Source organism: Gymnogyps californianus, chromosome 3 (genome assembly GCF_018139145.2).
Source record: "Gymnogyps californianus isolate 813 chromosome 3, ASM1813914v2, whole genome shotgun sequence".
NCBI classification, from domain to species: domain Eukaryota; kingdom Metazoa; phylum Chordata; class Aves; order Accipitriformes; family Cathartidae; genus Gymnogyps; species Gymnogyps californianus.
Genome location: NC_059473.1, coordinates 57,877,919 through 57,901,452, shown reverse-complemented (window position 1 = coordinate 57,901,452; position 23,534 = coordinate 57,877,919).

Here is a 23,534-nt window from a genome sequence, read left to right as displayed (position 1 = left end):
AAAGAAGGTAATAACAAAAACCAGTGGTTTTTTTCCCCCTTTCAGTGAAATGTCTGCTTTAGGCCTAGTTTCTACAAGCATTTCTTTATGCAGGGTACCTTCTTATCTCATCAGGAATCCTGCAGAAATAGTGCAATTCCTGGTAACTCAGTTGGATTCTCAGGAATAGCAGTTTGGTGTAGCTCCTGTGTCCCACACTGGACTTACGGCCATCCACAGCAGCTGTGTGTAGATTTAAAGCAGTAAATTAAATGAACCTGGGACTGTTCTCAGTGTGAAGGCAAATGGCACTGAATGGCCTGTGTCTGTGTCTCTAAACTCTGTTACCTCCCAAACTGGGTGATCACATCAAAATTTCCTTTGGGAAGTTGGCCTCGGCCAGTGTTTATGCCCCAAGCAGGTCTAAGAATCATTTGGGTAAGTATTATTTAGCTAAGCCAAAATTTAGCTATAGCTAAAAGCATGTAAGGGACTAACAATTTAACAGCAGAGGTGGTGAGGATCCATTGCCCTGGAGTATTCTCTGGCACTAGCTAAGGTGCTGGTGTAGGTGCAGGCACGAGGATCTTCCCCAAAGCACACATGGCCAAGTGCCTTCCTCTCTCTTAGATTATCTGTTATTACACTGCTGCACGTGGTGCTAGCTGGCAGTAGCTTTGCTTTTGGATGGAAACTAATTACAAATGCTTTTCAAATCTTCTTGTGAATAGCACTTGCATGATTGGCAGATAGCAGGGCTGACTTATAGAGGAAAAAAGGAAACTGAGATGTTGTTTCATTCTGTTTGCAGTAACAGTGTATGTCCTGTTCTGCAACTGTTGAAAATGAAGTACTAACTCAAGGCTACACGCAGTCAAAAGATCATCTTAAATGCATCACACCTGGCCCTCCAGCACATGAGAAATGTCCATGTTGACTTCCTCCCATCTCTGTCCTCAAAAACCAGCTGCACCGGCCCACGTGTGATAGGATACACATTTCTCCACAGCTCTACTTGAAACTTTCATGCATACAGAGTGCTGATTTATCTGGGGGGAGAAGGGAGAGGGAGGTAGTGTGTACTTTGATGAGTATGCAGTCAGATGCCTTCTGGACACAAACTGATTTGTGTGTGTATGTCATGCCTCATTCATGAGGTAGCCTGACATGTGATGCTTCCTCTTTATGCCTCTAGTTTAAGCCAGTGTCCACCTTTGCCTATACTTCTTTTACTGTCTTAGCTGACATTTTGTGGCGATTCTCTCATGGTACCTACTTTTATTTAAGACTGGTTATTCTTATTTTATGGGCATTTCTTTCATTGGCCCCAGATGAATAACTTGGCTGGCTTTTACTCTTTCTGTCATTCTGTTATTCATGGCACAGTTATTCTTGCTGCGGGCTGCAGTTATGTGATTAAAGGCTGATCATGGTGAACTCAAAGACCCAGTGAGGACTGGAGGAACGATGACAGGCAGAGGAACCCTAATAACCTAACCAGTGGAAACGGACAACTCAGCTGCTCCCTAAGACCATCCAAGGGATGGGGGAAGGATTGCCCCTGGAGTGAAACCCATCAAGATGAGTCCATGGGGAAGGACCAAAGCTGGGGAAAGGGATGGATCAAAGTGGATTGGGGAGGAACAAAAGTGGAAAAAAAGAAGGAAAAGGGGAAGAAAGGGCCAACTGAGTGTAAAGGTCAGCAGCTTGTCTGACAGAGCCCTATGCTTGATCAGCAGAGTCTGTCCTCTATTCTACGTAAATCTGATTTCTGACTGCCTTCTGTGTGGTTGTGCTCTCTGCTTAGTGTGTATTTGTGTGAATGCTAGCAAACCTTAACCCACACTAGCTGGTGAAGAAGAGAGGTCTGTGTGCCAGAAGCTGGAGTGAGTCGCAAACCTCAGGGGCTCGTGGATGCCGGTGCCAGCAGCTGGAGCAGGGCAGGGGCGCTGGGGGCTGCTCCTGGAGGGACTGAGAAGGCCAACAGCAGCAGTGACCCAAATATCGTGTGTGCTGTCTTGCACTAGCAGACTCCAATCCCAGTCAGCAGGAGAGGAGGAACAGGACTGGGCCACCTGTGCTGGTTCACCTGAGGGCTGTGGGTGTCCAGGTGGGTGCTGGGAAAGGCAGCACTTTCTCTCTGTGTTGACCTGTGTGGCTAGCTGGATGTGTAGAGTGAGCACACACATGCAGCCATCAGGAGTGGGTGCTCAGCCTCTCTACTGCCTGCACCCGGGGACAGGGAACCACAGCAGCCTCGCATCCGTGGGGCTGGGACAGGAGAAGGCCCCCTGGCTCTCAGTGCCCATCAGGTTCAGCTACCTCTAACACAGACGAAGTTTTCCTCTCACCAAAACCCATGAGCACCATTAACTTTGATAGGTTCGTTGCCACCTTAGTAAATTACCTTCTGTCTGTCTTCACTCCTAACTCACTTTTACTTGCCACTCTCTGTGTGGGGGACTCAGTGATTTGTGACCTTCTTACGGCCCTGCTTAGGTCTCTAATCCTGTCTTTCAAATCGTTATCTAAACTGCTTAATTTTCTGTCTGTTGTCTCTTCCTGACCTTTCCTCTTCTCTTTTTGAAGAAAACTGCTGATGTTAATCATACAAATAAATAAATATATTTATTAAGGAAAAGAAAGAAGAAGCAAGCCTCTGCTGAGGCTCCTAGGCTATACCCTGTATCTACAACATTTTCCTGGAACAATCGTATTATAATTATCTGTGATTTTTTTTTATTTGTTTCAAATTCTCATTCTAATTCCTTAGTATCCCCTGGATACTGTTGTACTTTTAAACGGAACATTGCAATGTAAAGAAAGAATGCATTAAATCTTACTTGTAGACTATTACTTAACTTTTGAACAGTGAGGCTCCTTCCTAGCTGTTCAAAAGCCAAATTCTGGCTTCCCAGGAGCAGTAATGTGTACATTTCATCATAAATCAATTTAAATAGATTGCCTTTGAAAGAATAGCAATGTCTGAAATGGAAAGTTAACATCTAACAATAATATCTATTGCCTTTAAGAAAAGGGTGAATCCTGGATGCACATCAGCCTTAGTGAATGGATTTATTCACAGAAATAACATGGCGTAAAAATGAAAAATACAGGACTCATGACTAAGTGAAAAAAAAATTATTTGGATATGTTCAGGAGAAACTTGCCTGTGATGAGAACTTTTTTCATGCTTGACCATTTAACCCAGATTCCATATATTCACAGCGAAATGTAAGATTGTTCAGCAAATTCACTGAAAGATGTATGGGTCACATGAATTAAGTAAAGCGTGTCAGATTTCTGTGTGAAGTTCTCAATCAGATATCAAAAAACTTTATTTTCTGCCTGGGAGCTAAATTGCAGCATTTTGCTCCAGTGATTAGTTCCAGTGACTAGACACAAAGTTAGTTTCACCGAGCTTGGACTATAAGGTCCTGAAGGGAAGAGACAGAAGGGCTTGAAACCCTGCTGGATCTGTGAGAGAATAAATAATTGTAAGACTCTGGGGCTGCACACCAGGAATTTAATTGAATGCATCAATTTATCTCAGAAAGGATAATAGGAGTCCATAAGAAGATAACGCCTTTCAGATACACCTGTCAGAATTTATAGAACAGTAAGATTGCCCCTGGCCGTGATTTGCTCTATGGAAAAAGGTATATGTATGCTTTCTGGTGACTCTTTAAAGTGGTTTCAACATATCTGCCTTTATATCTTAGAAAATGCACCATGAGTGAAGCTATCACAGTCAGAATCAAAAGCAATTAGCTGAGATACTGCATTTCAGCATGCTCATAAATCATGTCCATATGCTTTGCAGGATGTTGATATTGTGACCTTTTTTTTTTTACCTCTTCTGCTTAGACTAATGCATAAATTTTGTTTATTACTTGGGAGTTGTTATTAACTTATTTTTATGTTCCTTGAAAGACTTGCTCCATATGTGATTACATTAAATAATTTGATTGGAAAAATAAACAGGAAAAAAAAGAGGCAGAAGAGGAAGGTTGAAAATGGGAAGGAAAGGCAAAGGAGGGATTGCAAGGGGCACAAACTTCTAAGGGGAGAAGGAAAACTAAAACTGAAGAAAAGAAAGAGGTGAAGAAAGAGAAGATCAGATTCCTTAGTAAGAGAAAAAGTGGTCCAAGCAGAGTCAGTGGAATGAAATCGGAGAGTTCAGGAAAAGCACGTGGGAAAAGTCTGAAAAAAAAATGTAGAGAGACAGAAAATTACCAAACATCTTATTTAAAACCACTTTCATATGAAAGCTGTAAATGTGATGTTTTGCACAAATTCAGCTGAGTGACTTCTAAAGCCAAAAGGGCTAGTTTGATAATCTTGATAATCTCTTTAGTATAAATTTTTGTTTTTCCTGGATGAGTTCCTGGTTTAATACCTTTATGGAAAAAAAGCCAAGTGTCTTAACTTAAAACATTTGTAGTAGAAGCTCCAACAAAAGTCTTGGCAAATTTTTTTTCAGAGGTTTATTACACTTATTTTTACATCTGTTTCAGTCTAAATTGATCTAACTTCAACTTTAGCTCAAAGCCCTATCAAGCAGATTGAAGAGGCCTCTGTCAAATTTCTATCCTTATGAGGGACTTAGGCTTAGATGGAGTAATTTCTATGATAAGAAAAATGGTTTAAGTTTTCTGAGTCTTGTTATAAGGCATGTTTTAAAACCTACGTCATGACTCCCTTCTTGCCCTGGCTTTCATTCTGCCTGTTTGTTAATACCCTTCTTCAAATGGACACAGTAGTCTGGTAGCATGCAGAGATGACAGTGTCTTGGTGTTTCTACTCAGCATCTCCCAGCTTACACACCTAAAGACAGCACTAACATTTTGGCCAAGGATTTAGGTGCAGCCCAAATGCTGCTGGAGACAGCACTGGGTCTAGGATTTGAGTTACAAGCTTGGGTTACTGTGGCAATGACTGCAAGCGTGCCTATTGACTGAGCGAGTCAAGGGAGAGGCAGTTCATGTTCATTTCTGTGTGCACCTGTATGTCATGCTGTCCTCCCAAAACCTTCACCTAGATATCCATTCTGAGGTAGCAATGCTTGTCCTAGAACTATGACATCTAGACTTTATCCCTGAATAGATGTCTTTTCACTTGGGTGTTCCTTTTTGTTGGTGTCAGGCTGACAAGTAATCTACAGCACTGTACGGCATTGACACTATTCTCTTTATCAACAAACTTTTGATCTCAGAATCAATTAGTCAAATTAGTTTGACCATAACTTTTTTTTTTCCCATAACCTATTGCAAATATTTAACTGTTACTTTCCTTTGATTTATTTAGCTGGTCCGGTTTCAGCCATTCCATTTATTTTCATCAGAATTGACTGATATCAGTCTGAAAGATGTACAATTACCCAGTCAGCCTAGCTAGCCTCTAAAATGGATGCCTCAAATGTTGCATATCTCCAGTGCTCTGGATTCTCCAGAAGGTTCAGACACCTACTGAAGGTCCCTGTTCCTGGCTCAGAAAGCTCACTGGCTGTCACTGCAAATGGGCTCTCATGCCCAGGCTTAGTCATCATTGCTTTTGTATCCTACTGAGTTACTATTTGTAGTGGGTTGACCCTGGCTGGATGCCAGGTGCCCACCAAAGCCGCTCTGTCACTCCCCCTCCTCAGCTGGACGGGGGAGAGAAAATAAAACGAAAGGCTCGTGGGTCAAGATAAGGACAGGGAGATCACTCACCAATTACCTTCACGGGCAAAACAGACTCGACTTGGGGAAAAATTAATTTAATTTATTACTAGTCAAATCAGAGCAGGATAATGAGAAATAAAACCAAATCTTAAAACACCTTCCCCCCACCCCTCCCTTCTTCCTGGGCTTAACTTTACTCCTGATTCTCTCTGCCTCCTACCCCCCCGAACGGCACAGGGGGATGGGGAATGGGGGTTTGGGTCAGTTCATCACACGTTGTTTCTGCTGCTCTTTCCTCCTCAGGGGGAGGACTCCTCACGCTCTTACCCTGCTCCAGCGTGGGGTCCCTCCCATGGGAGACAGTCCTCCACGAACTTCTCCAATGTGAGTCCTTCCCACGGGCTACAGTTCTTCATGAACTGCTCCAGCATGGGTCCCATCCATGGGGTGCAGTCCTTCAGGAACAGACTGCTCCAGCGTGGGTCCCCTGCAGGGTCACAAGCTCTGCCAGCAAACCTGCTCCAGCATGGGCTCCTCTCTCCACGGGGCCACGGGTCCGCAGGTCCTGCCAGGAGCCTGCTCCAGCACGGGCTTCCCACAGGGTCACAGCGTCCTTTGGGCATCCACCTGCTCCGGCGTGGGGTCCTCCACGGGCTGCAGGTGGATATCTGCTCCACCGTGGACCTCCATGGGCTGCAGGGGGACAGCCTGCCTCACCATGGTCTTCACCACGGGCTGCAGGGGAATCTCTGCTCCTGCACCTGGAGCACCTCCTCCCCCTCCTTCTTCACTGACCTACCTCCCCCCCCCAATTACTGTCTTTGTCTTCTAGTATTTTTGTCAAATGCAGAACAGAGATATGAAATATTTCTGTCTTTCATTTAACTGACAATTCTATAATTTATATTTGTTGTGGCCGTTAACATTGACATGGCTGTTAACATTGACATAATTTCTTTTCTCTCTCTTAAACATAAATGTCTTTTATTCTCTTTAGCCCCATTTGCCTTAGATTTTGACTTTTCTACTTTTTTTGTGTGAATTCACTAGAGCTATGAGGCTTGAATAGTTCTAATTTTAATTCCCAGTTAAGTGGATTAACCAAACTGTTATACTGTAAAGTCTGCATATGTTCACATCCTGATAGCCATCACTATCCTCTTTCTTCATTCTGAAATATATCCTTCACTTAAGTAAGTTTTTGCTGCAAAGAAGTGGGTTTTTTTGGTAGCAAGATTATTTTTATAACTCCCTTGTCATGCATTCCCTTTACAGAAGAACCAGAGCCAATCTTTCAGCTGCATTTCATAGGAGAGTAAGGAAGGGAAATTGCTCAGGTTTGTGAGCTGAACGGAAAAAAACCCCAATGCCTATGAAAACAAACCTATTAAGTTTGGCAATAGGGGCAACTTTCAGGACAGAACAAGGAGAAGAAGGAATAAGGAACTTTTGCATGGAAACCTCTCTGACAGAGGTACCCATGTCCTGGGAGGTGAACAAGGGTGTGTCATTATTTCTTGGGCTCACACGACAGCGGTCTTAGGCATGTGTAGCCCCCAGGTGAATATAGGAGCTATCCTCGTCCGCTCTCCCTTGAAAACACTGTGGTGTCAAACTCAATGAAATGGGTGTTTCAAGGCTAGTGTGGGAAGGGTGGGGGCAAGTGGGATAAGCTGCGCTCTGCTCATTGCTGCCAACTTGCTCCCCACCTGCAGGAGGGAAAAGTGGCTGTGTGGGTTGGTTTTGGCTACAAGGAGAGTTGAAGGCAAGTCATTTGGAGCACAAAGTGTCTGCTCATTCCCAGTCAGCAGAATAGGGAAAACTGCTCTTACTGGCATAAGCAAGGCAAACCTGAGGCTATTCTCAACTTATGCTGTGATATACACAGGATGAGATGCATGAGAAGCTTGGAGGTTTTCTTCTTTTTCTTTCCAACATCAGTATCAGACTCTGTTAATGTTCTAAACTGTCGTTTTACAGGGAAAACTTATTGATGCTTCTATTAATTTTCTGTTTATTTTATTTGTGTTTTTCACCAAAAAACCCACAAAACCAACCCACAAATAAAAAGGTAGATTGTAAGTGTAAGGCTCCTGCTACCTGATATTGCTTATCTACAGAGTAATATTCCCACTAGTGAATCTCACGGGCAATTATAGAATGTAATTGTATGTGCAGATGAAGGAATCAAGTGCCTAGTACATAGAGAGGGAATGAAAAGTGCTATGCCTTGCAATCAAGGACTACCAGAGCTTAAGCTCTGCGAACTGTTCTTTTATAACAAGTTATCATAAAAAAGCAATTAGCATAATTTCTCATTCTCTTTAAAATGGAAAGACCTGTGTGACATTTACAGTGTGCCCAGTCAAACAGCTGTACTATAATGACTCAGGAAGTGAAACAGGGGTCTTTTTATTACTTTATGTTAAACATGTCAATTTCAATTTGGAATGGAAATTGGCTGTAATCCACATATGATACTCACACATTTAATGTTGTAGCAAATATAAGTACGTAGATTTGGCACACCTTTTAGGATGCTAGAGAAAGTGATTTCCAGCAGATTTGGTATAAAACCAAATTAATTTCATCTCATTATTGTTGCCAGAGTGCAGAAAAATCTTTTTTTTTTCCCTCTGAAACATGAAATAAGAGTGGATGAGATAAAAATTGCACTGACAGTGAGAAAGAAAGCACTTTTTGGATAAGTAGAGCATTACTGTTAGCAGTAGAGTATCATATCTTGAATAAAGCAATGGGTAGTTTCCAAAATACAATGTACCGTTTGTGAGGAAGGGGGGTAGCATAATCCATCTGGGAGAAGGGGCAGAAGGAAAAGTAATTTGGAAAACAGTGGCATACAGCAAATTATCCCTGTTACAACTCTGTGGATTGCACTGGGTTAATTCTAACAATGACTAGTCCTAAAATCCTTCGACCACTGGAGATCCACTCTGCAGGAAACATGAGACAGGCTTCATCTCCTTCCTCAAATTCCAGAAGGTCGGCTCAGTGACAGACTGAGATGGACCGACCAGGCCTTCATGTCTGTGTGGCAGTTTTCACCTGCACAAAGTGGAGTCTAAGTTCTCCCAGAACCAGAAACACTGATGCCAGTTAACTATTGTTTCTTGACACATTTGTCTGCAAAGTGAGATCAATAGAGTATAATAAGCAAGCTTCATCCCTGAATGGATATGCAGCAAGCAACTTCCAAATGTACACCGCACCAAGTACTCATGGACGTTGAAAGGCTGACAGAATAGATAGGATGACACTGTAGGTCATTCAGCTTTGATAAATAAGCAGAACATCCTTAAACAATGATAGCTGTTGGCCAGGGCAAAGCAGTCAGTCAGGTTTGACTGCTAGAAACACAGCAATCTATCACTTGATGAGAAGGCCTTGATCACCTGATGAACCTGATTAGGCAATCATCTGACAAGGTTATAAAAGAGCCTCCTCCTCCTTTAGTAAACCCATGGTCTGGAACAGCAGGAGGAGAACAGAGGAGCTGATGGAGAGGCTGCAGGTAGCCTTCATCTGGTGAAGTGTCTCCAGAGTGGGTGGAAAAGAGACAGGCAGAATGTTTAGAGGTGTGTTTAGCTTCTGTTTCACTGTTTACTCTTTACTGTCTCTCTTAAGGAAAGAATAGCTTTTCAGAAATTCTATGCCAAACGTATTTGCGTGATGTGCTTTACCTCCTGTGTATCTCTGAGGAGGTAACCTGTGTATCCACAGTCCCTTGAGTCTCATGTCATGGACTCCCAAATATCAATGCTGGAGCTTAGACACTCCATGGGGCTTTGGAGATCAGGCAGGAAGAGCACACCACCTGTGCAAGCTCAGACACTTCCATGTGGTTATAAGGTCTGACTCCTGTAATTAAAAAAAAAAAAGGCAGGATCTATTCTGTGAGAAGGTCCCTAGCCTTTGAAAACTTTGCACCTTTTCATATGTAATTCCAGCTGCTGCTTGCCTACAGTCTAACTCCCACCAATGTCTTCTGTCTCCTTAGATAAGGAGGATCCAAAAGGATCTCTGGCTTGGGATTTAGACTCATTTGACTTCATTGGGAGGATGCATTTGCTTTTTAATTGGAAAGAGTGCTTGGGTTTGGCTCCCTTTCTGACAGTCAGCTGACTATAAATATAGGGTCTCTTTCAGCTGGAAACCAGGAGGTGTTTCCCTCAAATGAGGGTGGTTGCAGCAGTTAAAATCCCTTTGTGGAAACTGAATTGTTTCAGCCCAGATTCCACTTCATATTAACAGCACTGAGAGCAAAATTAAAGTTTAGTTTAGATCACTAAGAGAGAAGCACTTGTAACTATCCCTGAATAAAACACTGTGCTGAAACCATACTAGTAACTCGGCAGCCTTGAAAAAGCAAGGCCAAAAATACTGTAGCAGCTGTCCCGTTGATCAGCTTGTACTTATTCAAAACTGCAGATCTGACATTTAGTACAAAAATAACCATTTCCCAGTTCATTTGCAATTACATGGGGGAGTTGGGTAAACTTTGCAATGTGTGCTTGTAAATAGACCTCCTTACCCCTGGAGTGAAGCATTCCTAATAACTAATTAATTGAAGATTAAGTTCTACATCTTGAAAGTATTACAATTTTGTAGGAGCTGACCATTATCCATAGCCTGGGTTACTTCCATATTTGTCTCATTTGCTTAAGCAGTCACCATTTTGAATCTAGATCACACTGTGTTCTTGGATCAGTACTGTTTCTAACCTTATTATGCAATGGAAATTATCTTCTTGACTGCCACACCAGGAAAAATAAGTTGCATTTTTGAGCAGAGGCATTGAGCAAAAGTTGCAGGATCTCAGGATTGAAATATAGTCTTGTTATTACAAACAGACTTTTCATTAGCTTTCCTTTGCACAGGGGTATTTGTCAGTCACCAGGCATCTTTCTTGTTCTTTCTGCTTACTGCTCACAATTTTGCTTCTTGTATGTGACTTCTCTTTTGCAAATCTATTTCAAAATCATTCTTTATCTCCCAAACACAACTGTTTGCTGTTACATGTTAGGCTGTCATGTGTATTGCTCTGTCCATTGTTTCTGCTGTGTCTTTATTTCTCTTGAAGAACCATGTTGGTCCATGGTTGAAAGGGAAGGTCAGGACTGCCAAGTACAGTGTTGTCCCTTTCATTTATCTGGTCAGAATTCCCTCTTAAACATTTCTCTCTGCCCTGTAAGTATCAGTTTGTACAAGAAAAGTACAGGCTGTGTGATGATGAAGACATGAACATGTGCCCAGTGACCTCCAAGAGCTGACCAGGAATGTACTTTACCACAGGTGCTGAAGGAACAGCCCTTTCCCTATTAGTAATGCCTGTGTGCTCAGACTTGTGCACTTCTTCCAACTTCCTTCTTTTTTCAAAGTCCATGTTAAAAACAGGGAAGTGGATGATCTAAGATCTTGAGAATTCTGCTCCTTTTTTCAGGCAACTATCCCTTAAACCTAAATATGTTTGTGCATGAGGCTGTAAATGTATATCTGCCAGCAGAACCCACAGCTGCTTGGTACAAGTGAGGGGCAGATCTCATTGAAGTCAATAGGGCTGTGGTATTCAGCATCTCAGTTTTTATGCACAAATGACTATAAGCACCCTAGTGTTATATCCAAGTATTCTGACTTTGCTTCATCTTTTTTGTTTCAAAAGATTAAGTCTGTTCCCAGCTCAGCTGAAGTTCAAAACTATTGAGCTGCTCCTTTTATAACCATCAAGGACCTGAAGGATACCTTTAACTTTTAGTTCCGGTAACTCAAGGACGATGATGAGCTGTTGCAAAGACTGTGTGTGCATTTTTGTGTGTGTGACAGTGCAGAAAATGTTTCTATTCTGTCAATTTCAACACCATCTGCTTAACTGGAAAATAAGAAACAGCTGTCAAATGTATTAAGAAATGATGAAAATACTTTGGGTAAAAAAGGATAAATGATGGATTCAGAGTACAGTCAGATCAGAGGGTTTACTCTGAAGGGCTGTCCTAGTGTCTGAAGTCTTAAAGCTGATGTTACAATTTATGTCCAATGTCAGTGCACTGCAATAATGTATGAAATAAAAATATATGTGCAACATTATTTGACAGATATTCCACTTTGCTCTTAATACATAGGTAAGCTATAGGCGTAGAGAACCCGTTCATAATAGGTTCCAGGAAGTATATACATTTCTTAGCTTTTAACCTGGAAGACTGTCTTTGTTTTCTTGTAAAGGATTTTGAAGACTGAAGCATGTATGTATCACAATGGAAGACAGCCATATAGAATGAGACAATATGATTAAATTAAAGCAAAGGTTACTGTGTAATCAGAATGCTTGTTCTCCTTATTTATATGAAATATTTATTTTGTGGAAAGCCAATTTGTTGACCTATCTTTTTCAGTCTTTCCAGACTAAATTGTGTTACCAGGTATTTACCTCTGCTCATCAAAGGCATTATTCAAAACTAACTTTATTTTCCCTCTGCAAAACTCCTTCTGTCTTACCCCGAGTTACCCCCTCATCCTGTTGTTGACTTGGAGATATTTCTTTGCATTTTTCATTTATCCCTAAAATCCATTCCTTTTATTTGTTGTTATGACTGGCTCTCTTTTGTGCTGTTTCTTCAGCATTTCTGCCTTACTTCCACTCACTTCACCTTTTTTTATTATCTGATGATTTCAGTGGCCAGTTCTTGAATCAAACAATCAAAACCTTTTTTACTATCTAGGTATTTCTTTATCTATTTGTTTGAAATTTCTTTAATATCTTCACTCTAAATGAATGCACTTTTGACTCCCAGCTTCCTGGTTTACCCCAAATATATTTCTTTGAGGTATCCTTCAGTCTTATTTCAGCTAAGGCTTTCTACAACAGTGCCTGTAGAGCCTTTATAGTGAAATATGGCATGCGAAGTGTGGCAGTCCAGAGGAACCAGGAAACGTTAAACTTAGGGTTTGCCTGAAATTGTTTGTTCCAGCTGCATGTGACAGATTCAGGGCTAGAGGAAGGTAGTACTCATACTTTACAGCACAGGCCCACATCCTGAGTCCTTTCTCTGCCTCTGCATAGCAATTGTGTGCCTGGCGTATTCTTCATAATTGTTGCAGAGGTACAGAACAGCTGTGTGTTCATGGACAGCGTGTCTGCTTGCTTTGAGTGTGCATGGAAGGGTTCCCTTGCATGTGCATTTGAAGACTGTGGCCTCTTCATATGTCTCCATCTGCATGGCATCCAGAGTCTGCATAAGCCTCCAAAGGCAGCCTTCCCTTAAAGAAAGAAATGGTGATGCCTATATCCATTTCCTACAGAGTGCTGTAGGAGTTGAAACATCTCCCAGGAGGCAGAAGACCAAGATAAAATATCTTTCTTTGAAAAAGTCAAACCCCATTTGTCTTGCGTTCAGGAGAGCAGCCTATCTGCTGGCATGGATGAGGACGGAATCTGTTTTTCCTTTGAAAGCTCTTCTGGGAACATGACATTGTTGGGGATAGAGGGAACAAGGTAAAGGAAGACTGCCTGCATCACACACCCCTCTGGGAGAGGAGATTTATGGGTGTTAGTCCCTGCTCTTATTAAAATTTCTATCTTTTTATCCATTGACTGAGAAGAGAAATTCCCTTTCCCTGTCTTTTGAGGATTAAAAGCCTTGGCTTTTGTTTATGCTTTCCTTTTTACTGTTATGGCTAACTACATAGGGGTCTTCAATCAGTCTCCATTATATTAGCTACAACACCCAAAGGGAGAACTTGCAATTACTTGAATCTAGTCAGTGAGTGCTTTTGGCACAGGGGTTGCCATAACCTAGCAAGCAGACTAAGCAGGACACCTGCAGGATTCAGTTCTTGCACAACCAAGGCAGAAGACAGTTTTAGAGGAATGGTGGTTAGCCTGAGGCTTGCATGTACTTCATAGGATACCCTTGGTTACAGTCCTCTGTGTGCAGATTGCAGATCTGTGGGACCATGGTGCAGTTTTCTCCTGGCCCGCTTTCTGTGGAAATGAGGATACAGGAGGGAGAATTATTATGTAGTGGGATTTTGCACAAGCAGGGGATGAGAGTGCATCCAGGGAGTGCATGCAGGCCCTGAAGCTGGGAGGCACTCAATGGTCACAGCTAGAAATAGAGGAGGACAGAGGGCTACAGCTGTGACATGCTGCATTCGGTTCAAAAATCCTAATTTTTAATAGAATGTAAATCCTAACACATTTTGGTACTTAACTTCTTATCATCTAATGACAGTTGTTTGAAGAGACAACATGTTCTGGTCTGCTCTGACTCACAGGTCCTGTCTATATTCTCATGTAGGGGTTCAAAGCTGCTTGTGCCTGTGATGTTATGCTCCCTGCCTCCTCTGTGTTTCCCTTTTATAGACCATGCTGTAAATAAGCATGCAGTTGGGCAGTCAGCGGAAGCCCTCTCTTCTGGGGCTTTCAATATGCTTGTGTCGCAGGTGGTCAAGCAGCTGAGGTTTGGTAGTGTTGGCAGAGATTCTTCTCTCCTGTTACAGCAGGACAGAGGCAAGTTCAAAAGCTGAGCCTGAGGCTCTGTTGAATAAAAGGCCTTGTTAGTCCCACAGCTGATTACTTTTCTATGACTGTCTGGTGTATAGCGGTCTGGTGAATTCTGTCACTTTGTCGGCTTTGAGTGTGGATGTTGGAAACACAAAGCCTTACAAATATTTCCAGATCTAAGTCAACAGCAGTAAACCTTCCATAAACCTGTTTACCCTGTTAAAAGGAGCCGTGCATGTTTCCAAGCTACTGGAAAGCCACGTGCCCTTTTCCTCTGTGGATGTGCAAAATGTTGCTCTGACCCTTAGATGCATTTTTAGCTTGTCTTCCCACGAAATACTAGTACATGCCTAAGCTTGTCTGCTCACTGTAAAGCTTGTGCTTGGCAACTTACTGTCATCCCTCTCTCTTCCTGTGAGAAGTGGAAGCTTAAATAACTGCAGCTTAGTCCTCGTGCTGTTACCCTCAGCAGCCCAGAATATTTGCTGTTATTCACACCACCTCATTTGCACTTTATTTGTTGGGATACAGATACAGACTGCACATTGAACACAATTCTGGGAGAAGGAGAAATGGTAAACAAAAGAAATCAAACTGAGCTCCAAAGGCTGTTTTTATTATGTCACTAGCAAAAGTTTATGGGAACAAGGTGAAAGGAAGTGCATAACAAGTTTGTTTCCAAGATCCATTCATACTGACAGTTTTTTTTGAGCCTTAGAGAAAGAGCAGTCTAGTCTGTCCTTGAGTTGCAGCTGTAATCACAACTATAAATAACTCTTTAAAAATAAATTCCAGGAAAATCTCACATATTTGGAAAGGAAGGAAAATGCTCTTTTGCACTTCTACCTTGCATGGGAGCAAAACTGAAATACGAACAAGCAAGCAATATATAACAATTCATCATGTTTATCTGAAAATGTCTGAGTTCATGGGGATGCTGTGTCACTCAAAAGAAAATCTGCTTCCACAAACAAGATAAATCAAAGAAATACAAAACTGAAGATAAATAAACAGAGCATTCTCGCCAAGATCTCCAAGTGTCTGAGGGAGATGGATGCTCATAATGTGCAATTCTGCACTAAGAAGAATGAAAAAATCAAGGGGCATAAAGCAAGCAAGCAGGTGTTCTGCAGTATCAAAGAGAAGGAATGAAATGTGTTTATAGTTTGGGTTCTGAGCCAAGTGAGAAAAGAGCTCCTGGCAAAGATGCATATCAGTACTGATGAGAGGACTTCAGAGGATATCTTAAAGATCATAGCTTTTTTCAGAGAGGAAGAAAGGGTGGCATTTTGAGGCATGTAATCTAAATTGACTGAGGAACCCATCCCTTTAATGTTTCCTCCTCTTAATAAATAGTATTTATTAATAAATAACATTGGGACTGTGAATTTCTAGTGCCTCTTAACTATTTATAAAGGAGAAAAACCATAAGAAAATGTGTGCATGATACTGATTCTGTAAATAAGACACTTTGACAGGTGTAAGGACTGACATAAATTTACACATGCTTCTATTTGGAGTGTTGTCTTTTAAGTGAAATGATGAAGTAGAACACTCATGCAGTTGTAAACAAGATGAGGTTCCTATCTGACAGGCAATACAATGTGTATGGATTAATTTCCTATAAATACTTTTCATAGCTGTTTCATCTGGTTTGTTTATAAATTAATCAGATTTTAGATAAAGACTCTAGGCTTCAGGTACTGTATGTTCCCTTCTAAAGAGATTTCAGTAAGAGGTCTGGATCTCAAAAAAAAAAAAAAAAAGGAAATTAAAAACCAGCTGAAGTTTCCTATCATAGTCGCAATCCAAGGGGAACTGCTTTTCTCCTGCATTTACAGGTCAACTTAACCTTCACTTCAAGTTGGCACCATACACAGGGCCTATGGAAGATGCTTTCTCTTTCAGTATTAGATATCTATCTTCTGGGTTGCCAGCAATGAAGACAAAGCCAGACTCTTGGAGGTTCGTGTCCGAAGGACAAGAGGCAGTGGATACAACCTGGGACACAGGATTTTTTTCCTTTCTTTTCCATGAGAGTGGGATGCTCCATCCTTGGGTCTATTAAAATGTGACTGTAGAAGATCTTGTGCAACCTGCTTTTACTAGACCCACTATGAGCAGGAGACTGGATTAAATGTGTAAAGGAGGTTCCCTTACAACCTGCATAGTTCTGTAATTCCTGATAAATAGTTAAAATATGAGAAAGTTACAATCATTTACCTGAATCAAGTGGTGGAACTCCTTGTTTAAATATTCTTTAACATCTGAAAATGTCCTCTTTATTAATGTATTAAAGTTTTCTTTTGGAAATAGCAAGTCATTAATTGCATTATAGCGTAACTTTCCAGTGTAACAGAAGAGTCAGTGACAGTTGCCTGTGACAGGGAACAGTAATTAAAACATTTGTTTTTCTAGTTAAAAAAATCTGAGAGTCACTGTAATGACTCTGACAAAATGTCTGTCTAGCTCTGCGTTGTCAAGCTGAAAGTGGTAAATAACAAGAATAAGAGAACAGGACAAGTGCTTGCTGGAGGCTGGGAGGGTATCATCTGTTGATTCAGGAGCATTGTCTTAGAAGGTTTTTTTCTACATGTGTTCAGTCACTTTCTGAACTTATGTAAAATTTTAGCATTCACAGTTTCCTAGGGTGAGAAGCTCACAGCTTGTTGCACATTATGTGAAGAATTGCCTCTTTTCGGCTGTTTTGGACACACTTTCTGAAATTTCACTTAATGGCACCTAGCTTTGGTACTGGAAGAGACAGGGAACAATTTACCTTTCCCATAGCATGTGTGGTTTTACAGATCTCTGTTTTATCTTCCTTATCAGTAGTCTTTGTTCCAGGCTAAGGTGTTCTAGGCTATTCTTTATACAAATATATATATGTGTGTGTGTGATGTCTCGGGAAAGATGGTGACCACAGCTGTGGGGTGGTATTGATGTCTACTCACCAAAAGAAAGCTGATGTGAGTAGACTTAATTCCCAGAAGTCAGCAGCTGCCAATACTTGTACATTTGCATTTATTTTCTGAAGCCTGGCAGGAGATATTCCCCAGCCATGAGCCTCCTAACTTATTCACTGAGAGAGTTCCTCTGTATTAGTACATTCTACCATCTCTGAGGAACCATTGAATCCTGCATGTGCTGGTTTCACAGTGGTGGTCTTTGCTCTACAGCACCAGACAGGCTTTCCTGTAAACAAAACAAATGCCTGTTTATCATGAATTAAGACATCAGAGTGAGAATTTAATCTATAGACTTAGCAAAAAAAATAAAAAGTAAACATAAAATGAAGCTTTACTCTATGCTTACAAAGAAGATACCTTTCTAGCATTTCTAGCGTCTCCGTCAAATCCTTGTCTCCTTTCCTCCTCCTTTGATCTGCCTTTCCTCCTTTTTGTCTCCTCCTTTGGAACACCTTTCCCCTCTCTCCTTTCCTCCTCCTGTGATGTGCCTTAACTTGCCACTCATGCAATGGATAGTGATTACATCTGGACTAAATCTTAAGTCTTGTACCCTCACCCCAGTATGGTCTCTTTTATTTGTTACAACAGAGACATTTTCTTCTAAACATGTTTTTTTTGTAGCACCCATACTTAGGGACTGGGACTCCAGTTTAGATTTTTCTCTTTCTATCACTGCGTGATGAATGTGAGCAGCTAAAATATGATAATGAGTTTTGTAAACAAAGGGCATGCCAAATCTATTGATCCATTACAGCTTATACTGCAGTAAGCTAAAATGTTAAGCACTATGACTCCTGAAATGAACAGGAGCTTTCTGAAAGTTTTACTCCTTATAGCAAAATATAATTAATTCTGTAGCAGTAGAGTATATAGAAAATGTGTGTCTTTCTCTTTAGATCATAATTTTTTTTTAAGATTGGATGCATGATTAAAAAGCATGTCCTTTGGCAGATAATAGTGAAATTTGGACTTTTTTTTTTGGTCATTGAGCAAAAAACTGTGATGGTCTTTAGGAAAAAAGGAAATATAATTTCTTTTGTTGGCTCAAGCTCAACCAGGAAGTGCCACAGGACAAGATGGATGAGGGGAGCTGTAATGAGATACATAGCTGTTTATTTCTAGGTCACTTACTTGAATTTGATCCAGGTCAATACCGCCTGAAATTTCTTGCAAATTGATAGCTGTTCAGTTAAACATGAAATGAGTTGGCATTACCCCTACTACATTATAATTTCTTTATCTTCCTTAATTTTGAAGCTGAAATGATAGACATTGCACGAATAAAAGCAACTGCTGGTGTAAGTTTTGCAGCAATTGGATGCGTGCCAATGTTTTATCACAGAAGTCATTCTATCAGCAAGCAATATCTGCAAGATTGACCTTGCAGCCAGGTCCTAACATCCCTGCAGAGATGGGAATTTTTTAATTGCCTGGGTAAACAACTCCTAACCACATGGTGAGACACCAATTGACAGGAAATTCCTTTTTGGAAAGTGGATAGATAAGATCCGAAGCAGCTGCAAGCGTATTCTCAGTGTCGGTGCCATCTGGACCACGATTTCATTTGAACCCTCTTAGGGGCACAAACCCTGTCAATTCAAAGCTCTGCACCCTGTTTTCATAGCACAAACCTAGTTATTCTCAGAGCCCTCACTCCAACCAGTGCTTTCAAGACTTCAAGGTATCCAGCTGTTCTGTCTACTAAGAGTCTGGGCAGGGTTTCCTTCAAACTCTATTTGCATTCATCAAAGGTTACCAAGCTGGTGATGTTTTGAATGAAACTTTGTTTCACTGGAAAATTTCTGACCAGCTGTTCTCCCAGCAACCTCTGTTTCTAATGCTGCCTGTATGAAGCTCTAATCTGTCTGAAACTGAAGATCCCAGATGATGGATGAATACAAAATAGTGGAACTAATATGGTACATGCTAATCTTCTTGGCTGAAATACTTTAGTTCTTGATGTATCACATCCTCTAGCCATCATCTGATAACTGTCTATTTTTGCTAGCTATTTCAATTGTGAGCTCTTTCAGGCATAGATGTCTGCCTTATTTTTCGTGCTCAGTACTTTCTAAAACTCTATAAAATAATAATTGCCCTTGTTACTTCCTTCCATGGAAGTCTTGTGACTAAAAGGAGAGAAGGTTTTGCTCTAGCTTTGTGCTCCAACTCCAGCAGCACTCTGTGGCTTTCATCCAGGCACGCCCCATTTACTCAGCCCGTGCATAGATTAGATTACAATAGAGGTAAGAGAAATAATTTGTCTAACATGGAATTTACTTGTTCCTGATCTGATATGGGAGAACATTTTCTTTAAGGCCTTATTCAGGTACAATTTAGATTTGTCAAGGTCCCCAGAGTTAACATTTACTTTCCACTGGGATAAGAGTAGAGTCAATTTGCTGATGTCTTGTGATGGAGATCTTTCAGTGTACCAAAAATAAAAAAAAAAAAAACAGAGGGGATTATCAGTTTAGAAATGTTCTGTTCGGGTAGTGTAGACAAAACGGTGGTGGTCTCCTCTAAAGTGTATCTAAAACAAAGATCCAGAATCTGACATCTTTTACAGCAGCCCAACCATGTTGATTTTATTATGTTTGCACATATTTTGCCAAATGTTTGTCCTTTCACAGGGCAGGCTATGCAAGCAAGCTCAGGCACTAGCTTTGTGCTCTTGTTTCTCAGTTCACAGGTAATGTGTAGTACTGAATTGCAATTGATTCCCCAGAGGGAATTTAGGATGACTTAAATGTTTTTAGTACAGGGTTAACAGGGAGAATGGCTATTAAAGGTGATTTTGTGTGTGCACTGGGAAAAATAAGTTTTGTTCTCCATTTTGTTTTACTTTCTCCAAGATCAGAAAAACTCTGAACTATTTTATTTAGTACAAACACAGCAGAAGTCTTAATTATGAAAGAAGACTGTAATACATTACAAATTTCTGTATTAAAAAAGTGTTTATAGTTTGAAGAATGTGTAGGAACTTCAAAAGCTCCTGTACATGAAGTCCTGTGAGTCAGGGTCCCAGCTGCTTGAGGAACGTGCCTATACTGGGGACCATCACTGGGCACATAGGCTGGTGCAATACAGTTTATCTTCCCCAAGATAGAGTTCCAGGTCCCTGGAGCCAAACACAGTTGAACTTTTAAGAAAGTGATGGCCAATGCTAGACGCTTGTGATCCGACAGAGGGTATTACAATGTTACTGCCATATAGCATGCAGAGCAATTTACAATACCCTGCAAGTCCCTTCATTTCATAAAGAAATGGATCAGGCCATGAAGTGTGGGGGATGTTGGCGGGGTATATGTATAATCAGGAGGGCTCAACACAGTTGTAAAAATCTGATCCAAAATTGTTTTTTCCCCACTCACAGAGAACTTCTTGAATAGGAATTTTCATGCTTCAAAATCCAATAACCTGGCACTGACTGAGAGCAGAAACGCTGCAGAGTCCTGTCTTGCATGCAGGGCTTGCTATTGAGGAGAAACCACTATTCTGGGCAGAGAAGGCCTGGTTTGTCTTCATTGGCAGAGATAAGATGTACTTTATTGGTACTGCCAGGCTATTTGATCAACTTTGTACAAACGAAAGGAGAAAGGAGGATGATGCCCTAGTTGTGGTGAAGAGCTCCTGGCATTTTTCAAGGTCTTGCTGTCTTTTTCAGGACAAAAGCTAGCTTAGAAACACATGTGCTGGCCAGTCACCTGTTACAGCACAGCTCAGTCTCAACCATGGTCTGGCCTGTCCTCACACGGTGAGGACCCTGTGGACTAAGCTATATATAAAGATGCTGAAGCTGATCAAAGATCAGAAATTCAGATGTCACTTCTACTCTGGAGTGAATTCCATCATTTTGTTAAAAGGCAGATCATTAAGAATCAAATTGCTGGAAAAAAAAGTGAAAAGTCAGAAGAGAGCAAACCAAGTGTTGTTCACCTTTTATTTTTCTTGAAACTATAAACTGTGCAAATGTTTCTAAATGTCTATGCATGTCTTAAGTATCAGAATATTGTCCTGTGGAGTGCCAGACTAATTCAAATGTAGGACAGAAATTTAATAACTTGTTCTCTTCCATCCTCTGTAGGTAATCCAGTATACTGATGTGAATGGAAACACTAAATTGTGACCTTCTTATTGATAAACATTCTGGTTAGTAGTCCCATTGAAGTGGAGGACTTCACAGTGTAGCTGTGACGGGAATGCTTCTGAGTAACTCCAGTGAAATACAAGTCAAGTCAGAAAAATAGACGCATTAAAAAAAAAAATACTATCTTTATCCTCATTTTCTCATTAACAACTGACCATAATTTATTGTAATACCATATTTTGTTACCTTCCAGAAGAAAATGTGCATATTTTCTAAAGAATAAAGAAGGGGAATTAATGTTTTGCAGCAGTATGTTGTTGAAGTCAAAGACAAATGCTTCAAATTATTTGGCCTCAACTTTTTTAACTTAATGAATAAACCATAAAAACAAGATGAGAAAGAATAACTCAGCTGAAAATTGGGTCCTCGAGAGCAAAAGGAAAAGATGCTGTAGTGCAATAGGCACTGCTCTTCTTCAAATATGAGTTGTTGCATTTATCAAACTAGCAATGACATACCAGAGCATAAGGAAAATGCAATTCTCATCATATTAGTAACGGGTGTAGTGTAAGTCATGAATACTTCCCTGCAGAAGAAAAGCAGTAACTTTTTTTAATGAGTTCTTGAAAATTTATTAGCTGCATGCAGCTACTGTGTGTCTTTTCTGTTGCTGCTGCTCTGCTATCCTGAGGCATTCACCTTCACAAGAAAGACAGTAGGGAAACTTCAAACAGCTAACCCATTATCATTTTCAGGAGAAGCTATTCCCTGTTTCACAGCCAAATCCTGGAGGAAATAGCAGGAAGCTGATGAATTTAGGGGCCCGCTGGTGGGATACACAGATGCTCAGGATGGTGAGTGAACACCGAGGAGGAGGAAGGGGGTGAGAAGTATTCTTGTTACTGGGAATAAAAGAGAAAAGTGAGTTACTGTGAGGGAAGGAGAGCAAATTCGATTGCATCTTTTTAATACAGTGAAACTGCATATCTTTTTCTTATGAAAAGAAAGAACAAAACCTCATTCTAGTAATGATTCACAGTGCATTAAAAAGATGATCTGATTATCCATCTCCAAGACAGTGAGCAGCTGTGCTCTTGGAATTATTTAAAAAGCTGAAAGGTATAGCCAAATGGTCCTCTGTAGCCGAGTAATGGTGCTATTTGTATTAAACACAATGTTCCATTGATATATGCTATTTAATTTTATGTTAAAAGTTTTGTACAGTCATGATGAAGAGCCTAGGCATTTGTCTAGAGAAGGAAGAAAGGACCTTGTAGCAGATGAAAAGACAATTATAACAATGTGCACATTACAGCTCTAAGAATAATTGATTATTCTCATGCTGACAAAGTGGAAGTAGAAATCTTAAAATACTTTCCATTGCAGAAAAAAAAAAAAAAAAAATCTTCTTACCAGAATAGCAATCCCAAAAGATTTTGTTCTGATTGAATTTTTCATCCTCTTATTTTAGATGAAAATATTCGGTCCATCACTAACAACAGTGGAGGATGTCTCAGTGGAGGTGGGACACCTCGGAGAAGACAGTAAGGCCAAGAGATCACATTGAAAGACAAGTGAGGTGGTCAGTGGTGATTTATGGAGGTGAGGGAGCTTTGGAGAATCAGTGAGGAGGTGGGGGCTAAGGGTATGGAAAGGAAGAGTCACTAAGCTGTTTTCAGGGAAATTTCAAGGAGTTGGGTGCATGTTTTCTTCTCATTGCTGCTTTTCCGTGACAGAGTATTATCCTTCCTTGGTACCTGTCTGACCTTACCCCCTGTGAGAAGCCCACCGTACCTTTTTTCAGCATCTGCTGCCCAGGGAGCAAAGCCGGGAAAGAGCCAAGGTTGCAGCTGGGCGAGGCTGCCACTTGCCAGGGAGAGAGCAGTGGGGCCAAAGGGTGCCCTGGGGTCCAGCCGCCCTTGCTGGGGAAGAACAGCACGTGGGAAGGTCCCTGCAGACCTCCAGCCCTTCCCGGGGCAGCGGACCCTGCAAGCACCGCTCATGCAGGGTGTACGGCTCTGTCCGCTGCTCCCATCGGCCCTGCCAGCCTGCTGCCCGCCCCTGGGGCCACCCCAGCGCTTCCCATGGAGCTGCCCCAGTGCCCAGTGAGCAGCTGGCTCTGGGTCTGTTGAATTTTCACTTTTTTGTTGATTTTTGTTTTTTTTCTTTTAAGACTGAGTAATCGCTGTCCAAACACTACATTGACCAAAATGCCCATTTGTAATTTGGCTGCTGAACTTGATATTTTGCATTGGTTATTCTGGCTCTGATGGGTTCTCAGTGTAAGGACAGATCAGTTCGGTTTCCAGAGATAA